This window comes from Meleagris gallopavo, chromosome 7 (assembly GCF_905368555.1).
Source record: "Meleagris gallopavo chromosome 7, MGAL_WU_HG_1.1, whole genome shotgun sequence".
NCBI classification, from domain to species: Eukaryota; Metazoa; Chordata; class Aves; order Galliformes; family Phasianidae; genus Meleagris; species Meleagris gallopavo.
In genome coordinates, this window is record NC_139410.1 from 18,660,346 (window position 1) to 18,685,736 (window position 25,391).

The 25,391-nt window shown below is 36.2% G+C and overlaps 1 protein-coding gene across 7 annotated transcripts in view; it reads right to left on the reverse strand.

The window, feature by feature from the left end:
- The window catches only part of B3GALT1 (beta-1,3-galactosyltransferase 1), a 184,626-nt gene that overhangs the window by 50,676 nt on the left and 108,559 nt on the right, over window positions 1-25,391 (reverse strand). For all 7 annotated transcript variants that reach the window (XM_085228925.1, XM_085228921.1, XM_085228926.1 and 4 more), the window contains one exon: window positions 6,954-7,058. The gene's annotated coding sequence lies outside the window, so the exon portion shown is untranslated. The remainder of the gene's footprint in view (window positions 1-6,953; window positions 7,059-25,391) is intronic.

The window sequence follows — 25,391 nt, forward strand, 5'->3', positions numbered from 1 at the left end:
TCCCCTTGACAACCTCACTCTGATATTGTGCGGGGTGTCTTGCCTAGTCATTTATCTCCTTTGACTCAGTCTGATACTATTTTACCTGGAACATAGGGGAGATAATTTTTAGTAGCATATTTTAGTATTCAAAGCTTGAAATTCCTTTTTGTTCCTGGAGGAACAATAAATTCACAAAATACAAAGTATTTGCTACCTCTTTCTCAACTTCTTTTCATGTCAATATTTTAATAACTTGTCAAATAATTTTTCTCTGCAAAATTATGTCATTATTGCAGATAGCTGGACGATTTGAAGACACATTCCAAAGGTCTTACATGGGCTTAATGAAAATTTCAGAGGCAGAGATGCCTGTTACTTATTTTTTATTTACTTTGAAAACAATAACAAATTACTGATCTTTCCCTGAGCTTAACTTCTGACAGCTAGTAAGACCTATGCTTACATCTTTAATGCATTTCTATCAGAACACTGGTTTTCAACCTACCTGAATGTTTATTATTCACTACCATAGCGGTTATTATTAATGGAGTATATGCAAGTACAGAACATATTTATTTTTGTGCATACTATCCTGATGTTCTAGAACAGTCTTTTAAACAGCAAAGTACAGCTAGGGAATAGGTAAATGTTTTTGCATGGTATTTTATTTCATGTAGATTTGTACTCTCAAATGGAAGACAGTAGGAGTTTGATCTCATTAGGCATATGCAATTTTAACCATTGTATTTCTGTGTCGAGCTATGTAATATAATTTATTTTTTGATTTGGCTTTTGGCTGGATATGAAGAATTATTTTAGAGGATTTTTATTGTATATATGAATCTAAATCAATCTTTCTTTATCAGTGTAGTGGATTAGCTTATGTCTCTTAGGATGGGATTTGAAAAGTCATCTGCTCTTGTGAATGCCTTTTTATTTTGTTAGTCACAGATAAAACAAATGACTAATATTCCTGGCTACATTTTCAATTACCTTGTAAACAAAAAATTAATAAGCTGAAGGGGTCTGTAGGAGTGAAGTAGAAGCAGAAGTGTGAATGAAATATTAATAAAATTAGGCAGATGATGCAGTTCAGACCACTTGTATTCAGGGTACTTTTTCTCTACACTAAGTTGACAGATTTAGAGACAAATATTTTGTGATCTTGTAAGCCTGACATTTGTATTCTTTCTTTAGTAGCTAGTAGTAGTTAATGCATTCAGATTTCTAGTAATAACTGGGAAAAAAAAAGAGAGGTGAAAGAGGAAAATAAAGATATAAATTGCTATTTTTGCTACTAATCAAAATAACTGGGTATTTTAAATATTGGCTGTGGGTTAACCCCAGAAGACAGACATTTAGCCATATCCAGGAAAGCTTACCATAATGTTTTCTGTTTGTTTGGGAAGGCAAGGACTGCAACTCCAAATGTTTTACCTTTCATCCTTTTCCTGAGATTTTCATTGCTGATCCTGATGTCATAAGTTATGGGACATCCCCATGGCCAGTTTGGGTCAGTGTCCTGGCTGTGTCCCCTCCCAGCTCCTTGTGCACCCAAGGCCTAGCTGCTGGGAGGGATAGCATGCAAGAGAGAAGGCCTTGGTACTGTGTAAGCACTGCAATAGCAGTAGCTACAATATGAAGTACTGGTTTGGACACAGATCCAAAACAGCACCGTGCAAGCAACAGCGTAGAAAACAGACTGAGCCCAAACCAGTAGGAAGGGACAGAGTGAACAGGTAAATGTTTAATGCAAGAAATAGACATTAGATGGCTTTGATAGCCTGGCTAGAAAAGCTCCTGACTGTGTGATTCTCGGTCCAACACGACCACTTGGGTACTCCTAGAAATTTTTAGAATTCTTCCTTACTGTCTTGAATTAATTAGGTCTTTTAATTTATTTCCTTTTAAAAAAGTTGTCATGTTGCGTCTAAAAATACTTTTCAGAGTGAAGTTCATTAACATCACTGATTGAAAAGAGTGTGTTTTGTTCAATATACCTCCCCATAGTTTTTCAGTCACATTTTTTGTTTTACATTTTGAAAGAGGTTGTGTGGGTTTTGTATGTGGTTTTTGTATTTTTCCTCCCTTAAAATGGCTGAGTTGTCTCTGAAGAGCTGACTGCTATTAGGATGAGATAGATGCTAATCTGTGCACATCATTTGATTGTTTGTTTTCTGTCCTGCAAAGAACTTCAGAAGAATAGCACAGTGTTTTCTCAGCATTTGTGTACAGACATTTCTGCTGAGTGAGGAGAAACGTTGTTTTGGCCTATGTTTATTTACTCTTTCCCCTTCAAACAGTCTGCAGCAGAAAGAGTACAAGGAGGAGGATGAGCTTCTCTATAAATGCTTTGGCACAATAAAGCAAGCAATAGGTTGACTACTATAATGGTATGTTTTGGGGTGCCTTCAGTGACACATCACAGAGTTATGTAACCTTCACTGGGGACTGGGCCTACACACAGTTCCTTTTCACCCTTTTCATATGGTGTTCTGTTGGAGAATAAAACAGAACTGCATTCAATGCTTCTTTTGTATAGAAATCAGTCTCCTCTACACTTGTATAAATAAAACAAGCAAATGCTATTTCTTTAAACAAGATGTGATGTTTGAGTAAAGGGGAATTTCACCTCCCTGCTTCGCAATGTCATCGTTATGGAAAGCCAAACATCAGTGCAGTTTACTGTTGCTGCCTATCAAACTGAAGAAATACTTCATGCCAAGACTGGGATTCTCTACAGAGGCCTAAATCCAGTATATAGATGCATCATTAACCATTGCCATCAAGAATACTCTACTGCCACAACTGTCAGTGAGTTTATTCTTGCTATCACCCATTTTTGAGGTTGCAGGAATCACACCGAACCAAATTTAAAAGGGAACTGTTGTACATCTCAAGATGCATCATTAAAATGTGAAATCTTCCACTACACTGATTACAATATTTTATTCAGCAGCAGGGAGAACCAGGCATAGCTGAGCACTTATGTCATGTTCATGGCATCAGGACTGTTACTCATAACTTTATTTGAGAAGGATAAAAATATTCTACTGACAATGCTTAACTTGATGCTTATATTGAGAGAGGTGGAAAGAGGCATATTCCTACACTGATTGATAATCCCTATTTCATCCTTCCAGTTTATTTTCATCTCTTTGAAAATGCTATATGGACACTTTGCATTTTTACTTTTTTCTTTAAATTACTGTTGATAGCTGCTCTCTATTTCCTGCCTTTAGTGTTCTCTTCTTCTGCTGTTCCAGACTCCACCAGTCATTGTTCCCACCACTGGCTTTACATAATCCCCATTCCTTTCTCACCTCCAAGACCATATTCAACTTGAATTTGTACAGGAAGTTTTGCTTGGAGGGAAGCAGACCAAAGTTGTTTTGTGCATTTATTTCTTGCTACCCTCTCTCTCCAAAGTCTGTAGGTTTTTAAACTCAGTCTTCTGGAAGGATGTGAGACACCACAGGCAATCATAATTTTATTTTAATAAAGTTATTTGTCAGTGAATTAAAATTCAGAACTGTAAGTTTTCAGTTAATTAAATAAGAAAAATGACCAAAAAGTGCAACAGGCCATGTTTTTCATTATTAAGTTCAATTTATTTCACACTGCATTTTCAGCTTTCAGTATTAAGCAGATTTTCTTCACTAACAATAAAATCTAAAAACGAGTGAAAGCAAATGTGATCAATTAACCATGGAAAGCTAAAATCTTGCAGTTTGGTTCTCTATAAACCAAACGTTATTGAATTTTCAAGTAATGGTTTCATAGTCTCAAGTAGCTGGAAATTAAACAATTGGTGCTTTAAGAGTTTAAGCACATTACTTGTGATCTAATTGCTTTTACTATAAATGATTATACCTATTCCTTATTTAGCATGCCCAATGCATCCATTTAGACGTGCATGATTCATTTTGTTCTTACTTCAGGATAGATGAAAACACTGTACTGAAGCAGGAAGTTAGGACTAAGAATGTGTAATTTATTTGAACTTGTGTAAATGCTACTTAGACTAATGTCCATCTGGTTCAAAACAATCTGTGAAAGCAGAGTGTAGAAGCAGACTAAACTACAAGTGCTGCCTCCTGCTGCCACTGAGTATGCCTTATAATTGTGCAGATATTCTGCACTTCAGGATAGCAGCAAACAGCAAGCCTGTGCACTGAGCTGTGTATTCCAACCCAGAGCATGCTTTCTTGCATGCTGATGCATGCCCAATTGCTTTGGCTTATTTTCTTTACAGAAAATGCATATGCCACTATTGAACTGATAGAAAATAGTCTCTTTTTTAAAGTAAAGGGTGGGGGAAAGGAATAATACTTAATGGCTGCAATTGGGCAGCAAAACATTGTATGTAAATTTACACATTTTGACTTTTTGTGTAGACAGATGGTTGGTTAAGTCAAACCTAGATATTTCCTCCCATGACGATTTTGTAAAGCAGTGTAGCAGATTGTCAGAAAGTACACTGTTCTAATGGGACAGATTTATTGACCTCTGGGTTGTTGTAGTGGTGCTAAAACTGCGAATCGTAGCTCAGTGCTGGATCCTGGTAGATGAACGTACGCAAGTAGCTGCAGTCACACAGATTGGATTCCTGGGTGACTCTGCCTGTGAAGAATAGTAATTTCTGGCTTCTTAATCTCCCTTGTCTTAGACCAGATGTCTGAAAATAATGAAGATAAACCCACGGCTGTATTTAGTTCTCTGAATTATAGGGTGCAACTTTTAAAGTCCTATGTACTCACTGGCTCCATCCAGCTGCCTCCTCCCCTTCTTCCCCAGGAAGATAACTTTTCTGCACTTGGTTCCATTTCTGTCTCACTAATAGTGCTCATCAGCTCTGTGGCCAAACTACCTTCTATTTCTTCTTTGGCAGCCTCCTTTCTCCAATATATAATCAGGTTGCTATTTGCTCTAAGAAACAAGTTGATATGCAATTCTGCAGTGAGGCTGGGAAAACAGTGCTTTCCAAAGTCTGTCAGTCAGATAACAGAAGCAAAGGTACTTTTTGAAACTGAGAAGCTGTAACATCTACCTTGACAAGACTGACTCAGTGTATTGAAATTTCAATCTCACTCCGGACCAGTGTCAGCTTCAGGCTTTGAAATTCAGCTTCGGAACATACTTGTTTCTGAACCTACATTTAAACTAAAGTTATTTTAAAAGAAAGCTTAGACTAAATTCCTAGGAAGGAACAGGTTATGTTCCTAAGCACTCTCCAAGCCATTGGTATTTTAGTAAGAAAGCAGCGTGAACAAAAGCTGACTTACTGATCTCTGTCTTTACTTAAAAGTCAGTGCTCAGGCATTCATTTAGAAGACTGAATACATTTTTCACTAAAACTGTACAGGTTTTGACATTCACAGTTAATAGTGATGCTCTATGGGCCAGAAAATATAACTAGCGAAAGTGTCAGGTCCTGATCCTGCTTTCAATGAAGCTAGAGGAATTTTAACCATCACTTTTTTATAGAAGACTAGAAGCAAAAACAATTGATGTTCAAATGCATTTAGTGGTTGTATATTTGCATGGTGCAGATTTACTCATAATATTTTGAATATATTTTAAAAAGTCTCTCATTTTCTAGGGCATTGTTGTATTTTAGGCTCTCCATAATTAATTTCTATTTATATAGCAGATCAAAAAAACTAGCTTGCAGGTATCAAAAAGATGCACGTTTTCTCACATACAAGAGTTTTCTCACTTTAGTTTTATGCAAATAGTTTATTATTAATGCTTTTTAAAAGACCACAGGAAGTACATAGACTTTTTTTCTTTTATTCTTTCTTTTTTTTTCTCTATGGTTAATAGACTTTTTTTTTTCTGTATGGTTAATTTCAGACATTCTTTTTTTTTTTTTTTTTTTTTTGCTTTCATTTGTAAATACTTTAAACTCACTCTACAGAATGGAGAAAAGGACTGTAATTACTTAAATGTACACATGAAGATAATAAGAATTGGGATCCTCATTTTTAGTCACCTACATCACTCTAATGGATCTCTAACATGAAAATTCTATTTTCCAAAATAACACTACCAGCACTTGTTGCCATTTGTCTTCTTGGAAAAACATTTAACTTCTAACTTCTCACTTCATATTTTTAAATTACTTTATCTTTAAAAAGGCTCCTTCTATGTTTCAGCAGATTTAGGTAATGTAATGCTTTTGACTCAATCATATTCTTATAGGCAGTTATACTACTGATGTTTTGGTAAAATCACATATGGGATTCTAAAAAAAATGACGAGTTGAGTTAGTATCACCCTGGGCACAAAGTTGTGCCGAAATGCATGTTTCTGTGAAATGTATTCTGTGGTAATGTTTTTGCATTCTGCATAAATTCAGTGCTAGTCAAACGTCTTTTGTAGTTGAAAATAAACCATGACTACACTCTTTTAATATGATGGTGATGATAATCAAAATTGAAATGCACTAAACAAAGTACTTAGGACACTGAGATACTCCAGAAAATAAAGGCATGATGAACAGAGAGCCTTATATTTGAAGTGTGAGATTATTTATTAAAAAAAAAGAAAAAGCCTGACCTTTGAACGATGTCATCACACTGCCATAATGATATAAGAATGGAAGTGTCTTTTGTTTACAGTATTCAGTAGAAAAGATGGTTTTACCAGCGACTTTTGTGTTGGTGAAATACGCTGTGCAAAATTCCCCCTGAAATTAGCCTTTATGTTATATCTTCCATCTTAGATTGCAATAGGGGGACTTTCTTTTGTTTTCTTTTTCTTTTAAACACATTTAGTTTAAAGAGACAAAAATCTTTAATTACCGTCAGGCCAAGAATGGTTAAACTTAATTGAAGAATAAGTTTAATAAAGTTTAATAAAAGCTATACTACCCAATCAAATAATTTAGTATTGTGCATTTGTACTGTTGTACTAGCTATAAAAATCTGAAACAGCTTATAACATCATATGGTTATATAGGTACTTACCATTTTAAAAGTAGCATTGAGTGGAATCTGTAGAATGTCCCCACGGTGTAATCAATAACTGATTAAAGTGATGAGCCTTTATGGTATTATTCTGAAGTGCACAATCTGAAATTAGAGGAAATTTACTGACAGTGATATATTTTGTTGAAAGAGGGATTGCTCAGACATATTAACAACAAAATCGATGCCTGTTGCCTTCTACAGAGTACAAGGACAATGATTTATCCTGAAAACATCCTTCAGCTGAGTAACTAGGTAACTTACACTGCCCTGCATGTACATGTTAGGCTCCATTTCATGAAACAGGATTCCACTGCAATGAGTGAAGGAAACAGATGGAGTAAGAGGAGGACAGATGGATACAAAAAAATTACTGCCACTTTTTTTTTGGTACCTGTGCATTAACTGCAATAAATTGATTTATTTTCATTTAGTGAAATAGGAAAATTATAGATTATGAAGCCAAAGCACTACAGAGCCCAAAACCATTCAATTTTGAAAGCATGTGTTTGTAGTGATTAGTAAGAGATCCAGATAGGTTTCATCGGAGAGTCAAATTTTCTGCAGACAAGATTCTTACTGCTTACTCCAGTCCTTTTTTTTTCTGTTAGGAAGATATTAACATCTTTCTTATTCAATAGGGGAAAGATTAATTGATTATTCTGCCATACTGGAAAGCTGTGAAGTATTTTTTGTAAACCAGAAACAGGCTGCTGAAGTGAGTTTGCAAACGCAAGGGAGATGCATTGCACCATGCGGCTTTGTATAGCCTGGGATGGAACTGAACCTAGAGAGACAAAAGTGAAAGGCTAAGAGTCAAGGAAGCCCCTTTTCTTCCTGCAGCAGCTCTAGATTTCACAATTAGAAAATCAAAACAGATTTACTATATATATACTAGGAGTCCTTATCTGCTGTGTGGCACAGCTGCTCTGTCTCATACTTGACCTTGACTTAATTTGATCTTCCCTGTGGTTAAATGGGAAGTTCAGCTGTGAGCCAAATCATTTCTCAACACCTCTCATTCTACCAGTAACTGCCAGCTTGTTGCTGATACTGTTGGATTTTTATATGAGCATCAGTCCATTAGAAATTGGATGGTGACCATCCAGGCAATTTGCATTTGTTTCAGAATGTCTTGCAATTAGTACACTTTCAAAATTGTAGAATGCAAGTAGAAATCACCCCTGAATTCACAATGGTTGAGGTGTGTTTCTTCACAATGAAGAAATATAGTCAGAGAACATAATTATTCTCATGCTTGTAAAAATTTTTATCAGGTTTTCTTGCATAAAAGCAATCCAAGTGTAGCTTAGTAGCTATATAGTATTATTTATATATGTAGTATATATTTATATATGTAGTAGTATTTTAAGCAGATAGGAGATAAACTACATATCTTTCTTAAATCATCTATCTAAAAGAGATAATTTAAAATCTAAACTGGGGTTAAAAGTGATGAATTCTTTCTCTTTTTTTCATAGTTTAGAGATGGAAAGGAATAATAGCTTAATCATTTTGAAAGCATAGAATTACTTTGGAAATTAAATTTGGACTAGAATTTAGTATTAACTCCAGCAATACTTATGAAAACAAACTTGCAACAGACGAACAGACACTCTCTTAAATCCTTCCTATCAGTAATGGCCTTAATATATAACCCTTCAGCTTACTGAGACCTGCTAGAGCATTCTCATACTAGTGCAGAACTGTAATTATTTTGAAGATGACCAAGGAAAGGGAAAAGGCCATACATACTGCTGTCAGCAGAAGTGTAAGTGATGTGCAGCTTGGTTTATATATTTGATTTGTATTCAGCCTAGACTTACACTGCCCTTTCTCAAACAGCTTGATCACTTCTAATTCTACAGAGGAAAGGAAGTGCAATCTTGTACAAGGTTCTCAACAATCATGCTTCTTGCCCTGATGTGGAGAGAGAAAGGCTATGTATCTACTGCAGAAAAGAGGGCTTTGTTAAAATCTCCTGGCAGTCCTCAGCTATTATGTGCTAAAGGCTGTTACCCAAGTGCTAAAACTTGTCTGAGCTACAAGAAAGAACAAATCTCTAAAAAGTGGTCAAAACTCAAGTGCTTGATCTTATTTCTACCCAAAACAAACAACGGCACGCTAGTTTAAATGCTTTCTTGAGCTATCCTCCCTGTATATTTGGTTCCACTGTTCTGCTCTGAGATAGAGTCCATACACATTAACTCATTAATGTAATATGAGATCATTGTGAAACAGCTGTGGGACATGCTTGTCAAAAGAAAGGTCAGCATCTTCTGTACAAATGGGAATAAATGTTCAGTATATTCACTGCTTTTGGAGCATCTGTCAGGAGCTGAGCATCCAGCAATCTTCCTCTTTATGAAATTACTCTTGCCAAGGAATTGTTTCTTTTTGTATTTTTGTCAGCCAGCTGATAGTTTACAAATGAGCTGAGCATCATTATCTGAGCTGCAAGTTAAAACAGATACATTCTCCATATATATGTAATACGTATGAATTATTCCAGCGTGTTAGTTCGGGCACAAAGATCAACTAAACAGCAGTCTCTACTCTGTATATGAACATAGAATATTAAGCTTAAGCTATAGGTATTATTTTGGATAATAAAAATAACTTTAAAAATAGTTACTTCAGTTTGTTTTCATCTCAACAGTATAACAGCTACAAACGATACAGCAGATTATGAAGGCAATATAATAATTTATACAATTGGTAAGAGAATACACCAGGAACAGTTTTGTGGGCTTGGGAGTTCAGAATCCCCACCTCAACTTTGTGTGCCTTTGCCCAGGTGTGGCTGGCTGCAGACAAGGTGCTCTGTGTGTTGCAGCCATCCTTCCTTCTGGAGCCATGCTGTCAGCACAGTCAGAAATCCCTAATACTTTTAGTTGGAGAAAATAATTATATAATAAAGATATTGTAGGTGATGTGTTTTCTTTTTTGAAGTTATTCTCCTTCCCGACCCAGATGAATGTAAGTAATATCTTCTTTTCTCCTCATGTGTCTGTTCTTGTAGAAAAGTGCTACTGAATTGTTCTGAATAGATCTTTGCTTAATTTCAAAGCTTAAATTATTGCTTAATAAGAAAGTTGGGCTCGACTTTACTGATGCACTGCTAAATAGTAGATTAAAAAAGAGAAGCACAATGCTCAGTTTTACTGGTGATTGTTAGTGCCACTTCTGCTCATATCTTTGAGATTCTCATCTTCTTTTCTCAGTTACTTATTCCAAAATCTTTCAAAAAAATAAAATGGAAAGTCAGGCAAGAACTTTTTCACCTGACATTAATTGTACTTATTGAAATGGTATGCTTTTTTGGGAGGGTGTGGGGGGGCAAAAAGGAACTGGAAAGGCCTGAGGCAGGTTTTAACATTTTCAAGCCATGACTAAAACCAGTTTATATCAGTTGGCAAGTGCTGAATGAATGCAGAGACAAGCTAAAAGAGATGGCTAGGGTCATATGGTGGAACATAAGCATTCAAACATAGAAAATTATATATAGCAAGGTTTGTGATAAAGAGGAGAGTGAATGAATATATGAAGGAACTTAAAAGTTAACAAAACAAAGATTATTAGATATAAAACTTGAGGAAGTAGACTAACAACAAAAAAAAAAAGTAGAATTAACAAACTTTAAAATGCCATAAGAGATGCAGAAGATTTTGATCCATATATATGTGCAGGAAGAATGTAGCACATCTGTTGCTGCTAGCTAGGCCTGAACACTGTGGATATGAGGTGCTCCATACCAGCTGCAGTAGGAGTTGATGCCTGTCTCTTGCAGAGTCCAGAGGAACAGTATACATGTGGCTTTAGTTCATCTACCAATGAACTCATGTTATTGCAAGTGAGAAATCTTGTCTCCTCTATAGAAAATGGAAGCTTTCAGATTTTTTTTCTGCACTGGTGAATAAGTTTAAAAAAAAATAAAAAACATTGTTTAAAAATGTGTACAAAAATGCTGTGATTAATAAGTTATGTAATGTGAATTCTGGGGAGGGTTTAGGGTGGGAAGAGAAGGGGATAAGACAAAAAAAGGGCGGCAGGATCCAAATTGATTTTCAGAACAGTGAAAAGTAAATAGGATGGTAAGACTGCTGACATTCTTTGGAATATTTACCTCTAATAATTGAGTATTAATTTCCTGTAAGAGAAAGGAATCAAATAAGCTTGTTGTCTTTATATGGTTAGCATAGGTTCACTTGTTAATGAGATTGTATGGGGCTGCTGAATCACGGCCTGAACCTCTGATTTATCACCTGAGACAAGCAATGAGTCAGCCACGGGAGCACAGGTGAAGGCAATTCACCTGTGTTGCAGGAAGGGGTGGAGCCTGGCTCCACCTCTCCTAGACCCATTTAAGAGCTGACTGCCAGTGGGGAAGGATCTCTCTGGAGATCTGCTCCATTGGAGTTCATCTCATGAGCCTAGGACAGGGTGAGTGACTTTCTCTCATTTCTCCAATAGAAATTATATTAGCCAAGCTCCTGGATACGTACATATGTTCATATGTACATACATACCATCTGTATATCCATTGATTATACAGAGATCATTTTAAAAATACTCAATTCTGAATTTCTGATAATACTTCCTTCTGACTTGTAGCAGGCTTTTTACTATTAAAATAAATTATATTGTTTTCCCTTGGATACTTCTGAATTTGCTTAGAAATTACAAAATGTTGGGTACTTGCACAGATAAGAAGGGATTGAGCAGAAGCCATTTTGTAAGTAATCAGATTTTGTGATAATGTTCTGCAGAATGACTAATGATATATTCACCGACTTAGCAGTAGGGGTGGTATGTATAACTAAAGAACTTATTAGAATGATGAAGATCATGTTCAAGGCATGTTAATTTCCCTCAGTCCTTTTTTGTTACCCCCAGGCATTCAGCTTGCTAAAGAACTTATCTCTGCAGATGATGATGATGATGTCTGCTGTAGGATTTATTTCATGTCAGCTATCTCTCACATACATCTGTGCTATCCCTTTGCCTCCATCCAAAAGGACAAGCGTAGGATCACATCTCATTGCATGTCCTTGCATATGATGACAGGCATTTTGATGTGTTCAGCTTCTGCCAAACATTTAATCAGGCCAGAGCAGTTCAGTAACATTCACTACCTAGGTTTTTAAACAAACCAAAATCAGTTATGGCCATTATAATTCTCACTGTACTTCAAACTAAAGACTGGTAAGCTGTTGTTTAAGAACAATAAATCACTGAATATGCTTAAACCTTTCCATTTTTAGAACAAAATGCTTTGTGGTTATTTTCTTTATCTGTTGCCATAAATTTACAACTGAATCTTAAGCACTGATTGTCCTTATGATACTTTCATTTGGAGATGTCAGGTATTTCAGGAGGTTTTACTGATAGAAAATCTTCAATTGCACCTCTATTGTGCAAATATTTATCCTTGCAAAGCTGAATGGACTTTACCTGATTTTAAACCTTAAACCCTTTGCAAAATGCCTCTGATATATAATGCCTCAGCGTTAGGAACAAATAAATACAAGAATCAGATATTCTTTAGAACATTTTGTGTGCCTGCATGTATGAAAACACAAGGATGACAATGACCTGTAGCAGAAATGCTCAGTCATGGCTTGAAACAGTGATTGAGCACCTGGTGGGAAGGCAGGGCCAACCCAGGGGGGCTCAGGTGCATGCAGTGTACCTGAGTGACTAGAAGGGGTCACTCTTCTCAGACCTCATTTAAGGGTTGGCAGTGGAAGTAAGGCTGTTTTGCTGGAGATTCCTGCCTACCTGAGACCTTCCAAAGGTAAGCAGACTTTTTCCTTTGTTTCTGTATCTATGGTTGCTGCACTTGGGCTTGTCCATGTTTGCTGTAGCCAAGGAATTTGCCACTGAGCTGTTATTGCTGTACTTTCCATTGTGTAATGGCATTACATGATTGCTATAAGTAGTAAGTAAGATACCTGAGATTAAGTGGTTGCTTCTTTAGTCAGTAGCAGACTTTTGATCTCTGTTAAATAGCAGTTCATCACAAAGTTCACACTGTCCTTACTAAAATGAAGCTCTATTTTGTTTCAATAAAATATTGACCAAGGTCCAGTCCTACAGCTCACAATTCCCTGAGTTATTCTTTGCTTGTTTTAAAATCAGCAGAACTTCTCGTCACCAGCAAAAGGCTGGGAACTGGGCTCCTTGTGCTCACTGAGTGCTGTAAGAAATTCTATTCCAGACTCTGTTCCCCCATTTCTCACTGTGTTTTTGTCTGTTTCACGCTACAGTGATAAAGGCTGGTTATATTTTAAACAGAGGCTTATCATAATATTTTACATTCTTAAACTTCTGGTCAGTCTAGTCTACAGTTTCATTTCTTAAAATGTATTTCTATTTTCTCTGTATTGCTTGCGCATACTGAATATAGAAGAAACTTTGGTTCACAAAGTGCCTGCTTTAGTTTGTCATTTTACACTGATTTCATCATCACTGTGTGAGATTTGCATTGAGTATGTAACTTAGCTTGGTGCTTGTTCCATGTTCAACCAGAACATGGATTCTATAATAGCACTTTCATTAAAAGGCAAAAAGAAAGTATTTAAGTGTAAGAAAAAAGATAAGTAAAAATAAATCCTTATCATTTAGGAAAATGCATTTTCTTCTTATTCTTTGCTGAAATCGTTCACATTAGAAATATCCTTAAGTTATCTGTTTTCCAGAAAGCTCTTATTCTCCCAGATATCCTACCTAAAAAAGCATTTTCTTTTGTGAAACTGAATCAAAGACTATCAAAATTCAAAATCGTTTACAGTTGTAAACAACATCTCTGCTCCTAGCAAGTGCTAAGCAATAAATTGTTGCTATTTCACAATGCTGGAGATTAAAAAAAAAAATGCTTTTCTCTTTGTTATGAGAAAAGAAGTCTTTATTTTTAGAAATCAAGAAAAATAATAAAAAAATATGGTGAGTTTTTGATGAGTCAGTTTATACTAATATGATACATCTCAAACTTATGAGAAGAAATCACTGTTACTGTTCCTGCAGTACTAGTACCAGAAATAAAATCTGCAAGTTGTTTACACAACTGAAAAATATTTCATATAAAAGGTGGAAACATGGTATTTTTATCTCTAATGAGCTGTGGAGGTTCATTAACTTCAAAGCATTGCTATAATGGATTATCCCATGTGTGTGGAAACTTGCACATACAGTACAACAAATAGGTCTCTTATCTGTGCGCAAGTCTTGTGTGCATTTTATGGAAAAGAAAGGTAAACAAGTAATAGTGCTGTAATTAACTTTGCATAAGTTAATCTCGTTTTTATGTGCACAGAACTTGCTTCATTTCTCTTAAGAAATTGATGTGTTAACATCATGTGCTTGTATTTTTGGGTCAGAATGTGGGAAAATTGTGTGAGCTCAGCTTCTTAACATGTGCTTAAGCCTCATGTTGTTTTTTTTAACCAAAATTTTATCTGTTTATTGCTAATTCTTGTCAGAGCACCCTATGTACAATGAGCCTGCTCTTATCCCCTTCCCCCCGCCCCCCTTTCCCCACCCAGTTCCAGGCCTTGTTAGCAGGATAATTAACATTTCTTCAGAAGGATTCTTTCTGTGCTTATTGAAGTGACCAGAGGATGAAAGTTTCCCTTTTTTCACTATTTTTTTTGCATCCTAATATTCTCCCTGTACCAATTCTGATTCAATTCAATTTTTATATGATGAAGCACTGTACACAATTGTGCAAGTCTATAAATAAAAAGCAATAAACTGACACCTTTCACCTGTATGAAATGTATTTCATGCTCTCTTTTTTCTGTTACATTTGCCATTAAACTTCTGTCTCTACTGCCTTTCTCTATTTTCCCATGTCCCTTTTCACCTTTTCTGGCAATTGACACATTCTCTGCTGCAGATGAGGAATAAAACACCATTACTCTCTTCACTATGTCTACTTGTGTGCTGATGGCTTGACACAGGCATTGCATATAGACATTCTTCCTGCTCTGGCATTTAAAATAAGCTGTCTGCAGCCACATGCTTTCAAATATAAAGTATTGCTTATTTCGAGCAATGTATCTATGTATGTAGAGAACCTTGTGGATCTCAGAATAAAATCTGGCTCTGAAATGAAGGCAAGGCTAAAAAGCAGAAAGCAAGAATGGGCAATGAGATCATTGGCAACTCAGAGCATTCAATGATCTTACCAGTTTGCTCACTACATGCTGCCTGTAGCAATAGCTAATATATTTTAAGCGATCATGTTATGATTGTGCATGTAGATTGCCCTACATTAGTAAAATTCAGCTAGACATTTGTGTTAATGGCTTCTTTCAAGATTCAACTATACCCAGTCTGTGGCCGTAATTGGTCTGCTAGGATTGAAGACTGGCCTCAGCCCTGACAAGTAGCTGCCACTCCATCTGGTGTATATGTGGATCCCACTCATTGCTCTAGCACTGGTGAGACCTCACCTGGAGCACTGAGTTCAGGTGTGGAATCCACAGAACAGGAGAGATGTGGGCCTATTAGAGCACCTCCAAGGAAGGCCACAAAAATGACCTAAGGGATGGAACGCCTGCCCTATAAGGAGAGGCAAAAAGAGCTGGGGCTTTTCAACCTGGAGAAGAGAAAGCTCTGGGGTCACCTGAGACTGGCTTTTCATCTAAAGGGAAGCTGTAAGAAAGAAGGGGACAGACTCTTTAGTAGAGTCTGTTGTGACAGGATAAAGGGAAATGGTTACAAACTAAGGGAGGGAAGATTTAGATTGGACGTAAGGATTAAGTTTTTTTTTTAACAATAAAGTTAGTGAGATTCTGGAATAGGCTGCACAGAGAGATGGTGGAAGCCCCATCCCTGGAGGCATTCAAGGTCAGGCTGGATGAGGCTCTGAGCAACCTGATCTAGCTGTTAGGTGTTCCTGTTCATTGCAGGGGAGTTGACTAGATGACTGTTAAGGGTTCGTACCAACTCAAAAGATTGTATGATGTTCAGCTCACTCATCAATATGACACTCTATGACACTTGTTTTCACTCATACGAAGTATTTCTGTACCTCATCCTTGTCTTGTGACTTTCTCATCAGCCCTGTTCTTTAGGTCATAATTCTGTTTTTTCTCCCTGATCTACCACTTGCAGTACTGTCTCCGTCTGGATTTTGCTCACTTAGCCTCCTCACCAGCAATACCCATATGTCTCAAGCACTTGCATTCCATGATTTCTCTAGTTCTTGACTTACATTGTAACTGGACCTTGTAATCTTTTAAACAAAATGAGAAGTTGAGCAGACTTAAAACTCGTACTGAAATTTTTGTTGAACCATGCCACGTATCTTAAACTGTAGTGGTCACTTGGGAAAAGCTCTCTCAGTTTCCTCTGCCACTCCCTCTTACTGTTTCTCTGTGTAGTCATTTTTAAAATTTTGAGGTTTGGAGACTTTTTAAGAATAACGATTAAGTTCTGTAAAGCCTAAAAGTGCAGATCTAATTTATACCAAGAAGAGACTAAAAGCCCATTTGGTAGATGAATCTGAAATTATGAGACAAATCTTCATAAAATATCATGTGATTTTTCAACAGAATCATAAGTGCTCATGACAATATAATCAGTTACGGCAAAAAGCTATAGGATTGGCAAATCCAAGTAGAGTGATAAAGAAGTTAGGGAAGGGAATGGATACCTAGTGTCAGCAGAAGTAGATGATACACTTCAGTTTGAATTTTATTCCTTTCAAGCAAGATATACAAGTAAAGCTGGGTCTCTAGGTTGTTTTTAAATGTTATTTAATATATAAAAAAAAATGGTGCTGTATGAGGAAAAAACTATCAGATCTCCAACAGTGAGGTAAATGAGCATGTCTGTAAGTGATAAGTCATCTTTTAGGGTCACTGGATCACTTTTTACATATTCATCCTGGCGCTCTTTTTATTTTTGATTTCCTTTTCCAACATGTTAGGCAGAATCCTGCAGAATTTTCTTTTACAGATATTACAGTGCTGCTGTATACTGTAGTTATGGACTGTGCAAAGAATCAATGCAGTGAAGCAGGGATTGCAATTGAACTGAAGTTCTCACAGATTTTCATGTTATAAAATAACAAAATAGTCAGTGGATGACTAAATTAATATGAAAAATTCTGCAAGCAGCACTGATTAGGCAAATTCTCTAAGTAAAACAGCTCAATCTAATCGTGTATTCACTTGTAATGCACAGGATTGTAATCCTGTCTGTAAAAGAAGCTGTTTAGATAGGTGAAAATAAAAAGCCTTTATGTACATAAGCTAAATCAGCGTTTTTGTATTACTGAGCTGTGCTCAGTAATAGATACAGATTGTAGCATTAGTGTTGCACGTTAACAACTTTGCTTTTTGTTGTTTAAATCCATGAGCTAAACTGTTGTTTATTTTTATCTAACCTTCCCAACTTCTGCCACTATAGCTATTTTTCATGTTATTTCATAGATGCAGGAGTAACTTCCATTAAAAACTGAAATCTGTCTGGTATATATGCTTTCAGTACACAGCTGTTCGTACCCATGTGCATTTTTTCACTTACCTTTTTAAACTTGTTTTTGAAACTACCCCAGGTTATCAGCTGTTATTTTTAAAACTAGCCAATGCTGGTTGATAGAAGAGCCCTTGCCAATGAGTTTATTTCTGTGCCTTATGATTGTTTATAATACATTTTAACAACCTCCCAAATATAGCATCTTTCTATACCAAACCATTCCTTCCCACTTGGCAGTCTGTACCTCTGTCTCACTCTGCCATGATTACAGTTGTTGCTTACAAAGGCTATCCCAGGGTTTTTAATCAAATTAATTCCCAATGGTTATGCTCAACAGCAGCCCTCAGCTTTAACGTATCCTTTCAAAGAAATGACTCTTGTGCAGTTGCGTTGACTTAACTTCTAGCTGCTTGATTAAAAAATATTTAACCATGATTTTTGGCTGGTAAATTCAGTCAAATGATGGATTTCCTAAGGATTCCACATTTGTTTTGTGAAAATCATCAGCATGATAGAGGAGAGAGACCAGAAGCACTTTTTCTGGTAAGAGAATGAAAAGAACTCAGTGTCTATGCATTCTGTTTGCTAGTAGCTCATAAATTTCAATATACACTCTGAATGTGTAGTAGCACAGATGAGGAAGGTCTCTTGGGGCAATGGGACAACTAAGGGTGTTGCTTTTGAGGATATTTCTGTGAAATTCCTACACAATACAGGAGTGTTACCTAATATATCAGTATAACCTCTGGGAATCTTGGCCTTTCATTTTCGTAATCTTTATCACAATGTGGTTCAAATTACTATTATTTCACTTAAGAAAAATATCTCTCAAAGCTATTTATGAAATTTAACATATAGTATGATTTTAGATGTGAAGAAATTGAGCAGATTGGACTGTGCATTATTATCCATAGTAATTTAACTTTTTCTACTGGTCTGTGTGTGGAGAAAAGTGTTTGGAGAAACTGGGGAGAAATAATCAAAACTTCGAAAAATAATCTATGTGTATGAAATTGGCTGGTAGAATAACTCAACTGCGACATTACTTTTAATCACAAACGTGACTGTTTTTTTCTTTTGATATCAGCTAAAACCATAATATTTTTCAGTTTTGACAGTGGAGCCAGTAACGCTACATAATCACGTTATATAATCTCAAAAACTGACAATGAGCAGAATAATGTATAGTAGTCAATAATATATGATGCCAGTATGGGTGCAGTGCTTAGAGTTGTCCTGAGAAACCTCTGTTTCTCAGATTCCTCAGCTTTATCTGTGACATGAAGGTCTCATGAGTGCCACCACACAAGCTTGTTTTATAGGACTCAATTGCGAGATCAGAATGTAAGAGAAGAGAAAACCACTGGTGAGGGAAAACCTTTATTTAGAGTCTTTTTTTTTTCCAAATTCATTACTTTTTTTTTAATGATTTGATTGTTTTTTTTTTCTCTTTTGCAATCTAGCATTTATTATGGGCTTGTTTTGTGACAGCATGCTGTACTGCCGATTGTTATTCATGTTAGGTTTTCTACTTCCTAGATTTTGGAAGCTGTTTGAATGCCAAATAGTAGCAATCATCTGTCAGAAAATAGATGGGGATCTGGGATTGTAATTAAATGTAGCTGTGGTCCATGTACTTAAATACTAATTAAATGGCACCAACTTTGAGATCATAATCCGGGTGATTACAACTAGACTCAATTATGAACAGATACTATGCAAATATGTTTTTGTCACACTCTTAATTCTTATCTTACATAAAAATAACCAAGAAACTCGCTCCTTTTAAAGAACATTTCTGTCTTAAAGATCTTACAATATAAAACAAAGCCTTTTGACAGATCTGATCTTTTAGCCCTGGAATGCTGTTTCAGTTGTTCCTGTATTAGTTTGCCAATTGTTCCATTAGTTTCATGGGGGCTGTGTGAATGTGAACATGCTAGATGTGACAACAAAACTATATTTAAGCTTCCCAGAGCTTCTCATTAGGAGAGTCTTCATTCTGTTGCTAAGAGCTTAGCCAGACAAAGTATTTGGGCAGAAATGTGAGTTTGCATTATGACACAGCCTTTAATTATGTGAATGCTCACTATTCTTCTACAGCTCATTCCCTGCCTGGGAATTATTCAGGTCAAAAGATGGATAGTACTCATTTAATGGGCAGTTTTCCAATATGTCATTTAAAGTTGTGATTCATTCCGTTTGTGCTGCAACATGGAGATCTTTCTCTCAATGCGATGCTATTGATTTCCTCATAAGAGCGATGGGCTCCACTGAAACTACAATATCTCAGAGTTCACAAACTTTGATGTATCCATTTTATAATGCTATTGTGAAATGACTGGATACTATTATCTCAGTTTTACAACATGGTGCTACAGCACTGCAGTATATCCTCAAAGCACAGAGTAGTTTGGGTGCCTAATGTGAAATGACGGTAAGATTATTTTTCAAGTACTTCATCTTGACTGTTTGTCCAGAATGTCCTCAATGCTCAGCTTATGCAGTGGCTGCTTGCGGAAGTTCTGACTGAAGTAGTTTGCCTGTTTTCATGCAGGAATCGATGACAGATCTAGGAGTAAAACTGTTTCCTGCTCTTTAGCATGAGACCTTTGCTTCATTTACATTTCTAAAACAAAGGAAAATGATTTTACGACTATCAAGGTCATTCTCTGTACAGCTGGTTTTCATCTTCAGAACATCATCTTTCCTGTGCGCTGAAGTGCTAAGATTTTTTTACTGCTGAAAAAAATGCTGATGCTTAATATTTCACAGATGAGTAGGAGTTAGCAAGACATATGTTGAATTATTTCATTTCCACACTCACTCTTAAAGAAGAAGCCTTGTTTAAGTAATATTTAGATCTATCACACAATCTTTGCTCTAGAGCTTAACTTAAAATTTCCATTGATGTTTTTTCTTCTGTCACTTGCAAAATGCACATGTATGAGAGCTACATGAGCATGCTCAGTTGCAGTTCAGGCCTTTTGTTTATTTTAAAATTTTGTCTGCATTGCAGGTTCAAAGTGACACTCATTGGATTGACCTAATAACACTCTACAGAATTCTTTGATAGTACTTTCATCTTATAGTCTTTAAGAAATACACCTCTACTGAGAGAGTGGTTCTCTGATAGAAGCTAGGAATTCCTGAATAAATTGAGTTCTTTTGTCCCATTCTTTTAAGGCTAGAGTTTCAACTTTTATGCCATTATATTAGAAGGTTTAAGAGATGACTGCCTGCATGCACTTCTGGGACAAATAGTGGGGATTGTGATTAGATCTGTTCTGGAAAATAACTGTGAAGCCTACTTTTGCAAGTTTGGAAATGAAAGCCACTTCTGAAGTGCATGTATGAGGTGGTAAGGTAAATGTGCATGCTCTGGTGCTAAAAGGCAGCATACAGTGGCTTTTGTGCTGAGGATGGTTTAGCCACTCCTGACCACTGGTCCTGCCCAGCTGTTTTGATTGAGCTTTATCATTATGGCATAAACCTACTCTGTTGATGAAAATATTTTCTGAAGAGTTATTTTTAACCCAAATTAGATCAGTGACATGATTTGGAACAGAATTTCACAAGCAGTTATGGTGGCAGAAAGTCAAGAACTTCTTAAGTCAGCTTTTTACTGAAGTCCATTGATTGTGGAATTAAGAGTTAAGCATTGCATTATGGCACCTAATTAATGTCCTAAATCCTGTCTACCTGTTTGGCTAATTTATAAATGCTGTCAGCTCAGGTCAGGATTAACATTTTGTCTAATCCAAATCCACTTAGACAGGATATGTGTTTATGATAGCACAACTGAGCTATCTTGCTTAGCTTTTATATATAGGGTGGGAGAGGCTGGAGATCAGGCACTGCCACTGTGAAGTAGACAGAATGCTGGTGTTTGGGTTTATTTTTTTTTTTTACAGCCAAACATTGAATTAAGGACATGAGTATTTAGAGACATAAAACAACATACCTACAATATGACATTAAATTAAGAGTGTCAAAAAGTGAATGAAGAATTCTTTATGCACTTTCACTGGGACCATATGGCTTTGTGGTCAGTTGTGATCCAAGTGAAGAGAAATCTGACCTGTGAGATGTAAGTGAGGAAACTTTCTGTGTGTGCTTTCTTCTTTAGAAAGCCAGGTAGTGTACATCTAATTCATCTTTGAAAATGTTCCATGTTTCTAGAATGAGACTGCTTTCTACATTTACTTCATTATATGCCACAGTATCACAGGGAGTCGTGAACCACAGTCACAAACAGAAAGTTCTGGTAAGTTGAGCCAAATCTCCTTAAAATTTTCATTATTAATTGCTGGACAGAGGATGGATGGAAAGACTTTTGAATTATGTTTTTTAGGAAAAAAAAATAATAATGGGGAGCCTAAGCAACTAATTTACTTTGTTCATTTGTATTTTGTATGGCCTTTATGATCTTTTAGGCCAGATTCATTTATCTCCAGCTACTGTCAAGAGGGGCAAGAATGTACAGTGAGTAAATAGAACGCAGATTAAGTATCAGTAGAGATCAATGAATGGAAAAAAAACTGAAGTTTTAGGCAGAATAAACAGTTTTCTTTTTTTTTTCTTAAATGACAGAATTAAAACAGCTAAATGGAGACAGCAGTATAGGAAACGCATCAGAAAATATTACCAAACTGCACATTTAAGCAATTATTTTACTCCCAGTGAATCAAAATTTCTACTATTTTCCAGCTTTTTGTGCCTCCTGAGTTTTATGAGGGCTGCTCTGAACGACTGTTTATGAGTGTGGATTGTTACAGGACAAGAGGGAATCGTTTTAAAATAAGATGGGGAGGCTTAGGTAAGATATTAGGAGGAAGTTTTCCACACAGTGAGTGGTGACACACTGGAACAGGTTGCCCAAGGAGGTTGTGGATGCCCCATTCCTGGAGGCATTCAAGGCCAGGCTGGATGTGGCTTTGGGCAGCCTGGTCTAGTGGTTGACAACCCTGCACGGAGCAGGGGGGTTGAAACTAGATGATCGTTGCGATCCTTTTCAACCCAGGCCATTCTATGATTTTATTGCCCATGGCATCAGATGTGGTTGTTGGTGATACGATAGTAGAGATTTTGGCTTCCAACTGTTTGGGCAGGTGAAAGACGGACTGCATGAACAACATTTTTTCTGGTAAGGTTGCCAGCACAGGAGCTGTGAAACAGTGAATCACCTCTGCTGGTGCAGATTTTACTAGTACAGCATGCAGGCTCTTGTTCATCACTGGCAAAAAATACATACCTAATGGTGGTGACTATGTTGAAAAATACTGTTTTGTAGCTGAGAATTTGTTCTATTGAATAGTGTTATTGTGCTCTTTGTATCTGTTGTAGTTTCCACATAAATACATAGAAGGCATTACTTTTGGAACACCCAATGTATAAAACTTTACTTTCCTGATTTGTTCGTTCTTATTGAGCTTTTTTATGAGTACAGTCATACTCTTAATAAATATATATGTTAAAATAAAAAAAAGGAGCCCTTGATGCACATTTGGATTCACCCATAAACTGGAGATGAAAAGGAGGGAGAACCTTAATGGCTTTTTCCTTAGCAGCAACCTTCATGAGGCTGCCTCAAGAATTGGATTTGATAAAGGGCTACTGTCCTGCTGAGCAACTGTCAGTAAGAAGGTTCCAGATTAATGCTGAATTTCTTTTAGCAAATGTCTGTATCTGAATAAGATATTTTACTTTGTGTGATATTTTAATAAGAAATATTTATGTAGGAGTAATCCTTCATCAGCAGTTTCTACTTATTCAGTAGACTGTGAAAAGAAAAAAAAATCATTTAGGCAATACAGTGTTGCAACGTGACATGCAATTACAGGCCTGCAGCAGTCCCAGCTAGTTAGATATTAAGTTTTGTTAAATTCATTGAAGCTTACTTTAATGCTGAGGAAAGAAGACTGCAAAATTGAACATGTATAACTAGTTGCTAACTTCTTTCTGTATTCTGAGAATCTAGGAGAAAATAGTTCTGTCTTGTAAGACTGCAAATTGCCTTTGAGATTAATAATAAACAGCATGTAATTCCTCCTTTTTCCACTGGAGCATGTGTCTGAATCCTGAGCATCTTTTTTGCCAGCAATTAGATGTAAGTGCAGTAAAATTCTATAATCAGTGTCACTTATCTACTTCTCTAAGGTAGCATTATTGCAGGTTTGCAAAAGACATTTGAAGGACTACTGACAAGCTTGGATTGACCTGATGAACCTATTCTGGCAACACTGAGAAAAACACACTTCAGGCATGTTCATTTCACTGGATATATAGAATTTCTTTCAAAGGTGTGTCAGTATTCATAGCTATACCTACATTTCTAAGGGGAACTGTAAGTGGAAGAAAGAGAAGAACTGCAGGGTCTGTATTTAGTTAAAATACCTCCACTGACTGCTGACATGAAGTGTTAGCAAATGCACCTAAAGAAATCTAAGCAAGTAGGCCATCAGATACTGGTAGTATATAACTTCTCTCTCAAAGAGATGGCATCCTGATTTTTTTTTTTTAATCAAATAACTACATTTCTGGAAGTCTTTTTTTTTTTAATTTTATTTTTTAGTTTAAAGTTTAGTTACACATTACTTAGAAAAAATTTTCTTGGCTTCACATGATATATTTGAAGAGGCACATTACTGCTCAGAAATTTGTTACAGGGCTTAATAGCATCCATGCTGTCTTAAAATATGTGGCAGGAACACTAAAACTGATGAAGGCAGAATCTCGTGGTACTTTACTTACTTTACTATGGTCAGTTCTAGCTTTGGTACCTTGCTACAACTTGGGAAGTAACATTAAGGTAGAGCTAAAATTACTCACACGAGACAAATTAGCTTCCTTGATGATGCAATAAAATACTGAATTTTCTGAATGTGCAAGAACTAATATTTGGAATAGTTTGTAACACAGCTGGCAGCATACAATTTCTTAACTGTGGCTGGCCCTGTGACATGAAATCTATTACAATTCTCTATGGGAGTGCTGTGTCTGGTGTTGTCTGTGTATTCATCCACACCAGAACACTGTGTCATACGAGTGAAAATCTCAGCTTCTGACCTGGAAGGAGAAACATCTGCAATTTACATCTAATGAGGTAATCTGAAATGTAACCAGTGAACAGATTTCCAGCTAGAAAGAAATATCAACCTTTCAGAGACTTGTGAGAAGTGGCAATTCTAGAACAATTATCAATATTACTGGGGGCAATAAACTGGAGAGAGACAAGAGCTAGAGAATAAGTACAATTTGTGAATAGATTACAGCATTTGGTAACAGTAATGAAGTATTTGTAAAAATGCTTAGCTGACAAAAAAACATTTTATGTTGCTATTGTATGTTTTCTTAGTGCTTATATTAGGCCTAAAATTTTCAGAAGTAGAGAAAAAAATATTTGACAAAAAAAAAATCCTTAGCCACCACTGTAATTTTTCTGATTAAAGTTTATCCTATTTGCCATCTCTTCTTTTTTACTATTCAGAATCATTCTTGTTCTCAAAATTATTTTTCACTCTAAAGCTTTCTTCCCACTGTGCCATTTCTATTTTGTAAACAAAACCAGCACAAATATACAAGCACACCGATAACATAATGCGAGTAGCAATTCCATGTGTAAAATGTGAGATCCTTGAAGTAAAGATAAGTCTGGGTTGTTTCAGTACTCACTAGTGGAAATAGAGCAAAATGTTTACAAGTTGTTTTGCAGTTGTGCCATTTTCCTGAAGAGTCAAATTGTAGACAGTTTCATTACAGTCCAGTGGATCAGTTCGTTCTAGCAAGCACTGTGAGCTCAGTGAAATCACTGCTGCTATTAATAGTTTCTCTGAGTTTAAATGCAATTACTAACCACTAATGATGAGCACAAAATTCATCCCTCTGCTGAAGGGCCTCTGCGAGTTTGTGTGTTATTTAAATCCTATTTCAGTTCTAATTCTTAATGTT